Below are 2,497 nucleotides of genomic sequence, written 5' to 3'. Positions count from 1 at the left end.
TTCAATGGGAAGATGTGGAGAAAGAGCAAAGGGAAGAGAAAGAGATGGTCATATCCAGGATCGGGGCTTGATTATTGCAGTACAGCGCTTGCCATGTAAACACAAAGACCTGATTTTGGAGTTCCAGCACCCATGTGACTTGAGCATTGGGTGTCAAGCCAGCTTGTTGACCAGACAGTCTGGCCAGATTGACAAGTTCCAGGTTGAGAAAGAAGCTGTACACAAAGTGGAGAGTGATTAGTGATTAAGGAGGATAGCTGGCTCTGACCTACTCACATGTATGTGGGAGCATACACACACACACACACACACACACACACACACACACACACACACACACACACACACACGCTCACTCACTCACTCACTCACCAGGGAATTAAGTGGAGCTCAATACAGAGGGACAGATCTGGCTAGGCTGTTTGGGCTGATTATGCATAGTTGTCAAATCTCAGGCTGAGGTCCTCTGTAGCATCAAGGGAACAAGGCAGACTTCTGAGCTCTCTTTCAGGAGAAGCAGTCAGGATAGGTGAGGTGACAGCAGCCACTAATAACTGCCTCAAGAGACCAGGTCCTGGGAATAGCTGAAGGAGCTGGGCCATCAGGGCGCTCACAGCGATCTCCGTTAGATCTGGTGATGGCGCAGCAGCTCGCCCGGGAGCAAGGCATCACCCTGCGCGGGAGCGCCGAAATCGTGGCCGAGTTCTTTTCCTTTGGCATCAGCAGCATTTTGTATCAGCGTGGCATATATCCATTGGAAACCTTCACTCGAGTGCAGAAGTATGGACTCACCTTGCTTGTAACTACTGACCCCGAGCTCATAAAGTATCTCAATAATGTGGTCGAGCAGCTAAAAGAGTGGCTCTACAAGTGCTCAGTTCAGAAACTGGTGGTGGACATCTCAAATATTGAAAGTGGTGAGGTCCTTGAAAGATGGCAGTTTGATATTGAGTGTGACAAAACTGCAAAAGAAGATGGTGTTTGTAGAGGATGAAATCCGTTCAGTGATCAGGCAGATCACAGCTACCGTGACCTTTCTGCCACTGCTGGAAGTTTCTTGTTCATTTGACCTGCTGATTTTATACCGACAAAGACTTGGTTGTACCTGAAAAGTGGGAGGGATCAGGACCCCAGTTCATTACCAATTCTGAAGAAGTTCGTCTATGCTCATTTACTACCACAATCCACAAAGTGAATAGTATGGTGGCCTACAAAATCCCTGTCAGTGAATGAAGAGAAAGTGAGGAAACAAAGGAATTAGCATTCTCAAGTGTCTTTTCCCACATACGAAGTCAAATATAGTTGATGAATGTTCTTCCCTTGGTTCGTTTTCAGGTGAAGAAAGCCAGGATCCTTTGATAAATTTGCCCGTTGTTCCATTTCTTGGGTTCCTCCTGGACTTGCATAGAGTCAGTGTAACAAGATTGCTGCCCATTATTAAGGGGAACCAACAAATTTTGTCAGAATTGTGGAGTGGATTCTTTTAGAAGTGGTCATTGTAAAGATAGAAATTCTTTTGTTAGAAAGCTAAATACATCTTCTAACCAGTTAGCTCAGGAATCTTGACCAGAGATGCATCTGAATGTAAACAGAGCAGAAGGAACTGAAGCTTTGTCTAGTTCTGAGTCATGAATACAGTCTTACTGGGCCCATTTGGCACTTCTCTTTGTATAGACCCATATTGAAATACATGTTATGGTTTGATTTTAGTGTATATACCTTGAACACTCAACAGTTGATACTATTTAATTTTTGTAATAAAGAACTCTTGTTTTATAAAAAAAATCTAGCTTTAAATGACAGTGATTAAAAAAAAACTTGTGTTTTAAATTTGTGTTATAGTATCTGTGGTAAATAGTGTGGTATTCATATAGTCAGACACTGCAATGGATTGAGTGTGTGGATTGTTCACTTTGATTATGTGCTACCTTCTTACTACAGGGCAGTTAATGTGAAGAGGCGAATGTCCTTTGAATATCGAGCTGTTGTATCATTGGGTTTTTGGTTTTGGTTTTTTGTTTTTGTTTTTTTTTTTCCTGTTGTATACCTTTATTCAAAACTTGTCATATTGGCTTAATTTAATGACATTTCAAGTAAAAACTGAAATGGGTAAAAGACAAAAGATACCAACCAGGTCCTGACCTTGTTACAAAATTCTAGATAAGATGCTTTTATTTATCTATTTATTATTTTACATGTTGATCCCAGTTCCCTCTCCCTCCCTCTCTCCCTCCCTCTCTCTCACCCTCTGCCCCCTTACATGCACCCTGACCACCCACCCTCCTCTCCCATCCCCCCACCCCAGTTTCACATGTAGTGCAACGCCATCCAGATGGGGTCATGTAAATCTGTCAAGTCAGGGCATTCCTTCTACTGACCCTTTCACCCTGCCCACTTGCAAACCCCCACTCACATCCTGCCCACGGTCCTATATAAGGCTCCCCTGAGAAAATAAATTTTGACAGCTTGACCAGAAAAAAAAAAAAAAAAAAAAAAA

At 42.7% G+C, this 2,497-nt stretch overlaps 1 pseudogene; it reads left to right on the top strand.

Moving 5' to 3' along the window:
• The first annotated feature begins 612 nt into the window (after nt 1-612).
• LOC127237485 (mitotic spindle assembly checkpoint protein MAD2A-like) lies at nt 613-1,271 on the top strand (annotated as a pseudogene).
• Nucleotides 1,272-2,497: the final 1,226 nt, after the last annotated feature.

This window comes from Phodopus roborovskii, unplaced genomic scaffold (genome assembly GCF_943737965.1).
Source record: "Phodopus roborovskii unplaced genomic scaffold, PHOROB, whole genome shotgun sequence".
In the NCBI taxonomy this organism is placed as follows: Eukaryota; Metazoa; Chordata; class Mammalia; order Rodentia; family Cricetidae; genus Phodopus; species Phodopus roborovskii.
Note: the sequence above shows the minus strand (reverse complement) of the source record. Positions and strands in the feature narration are given on the sequence as shown.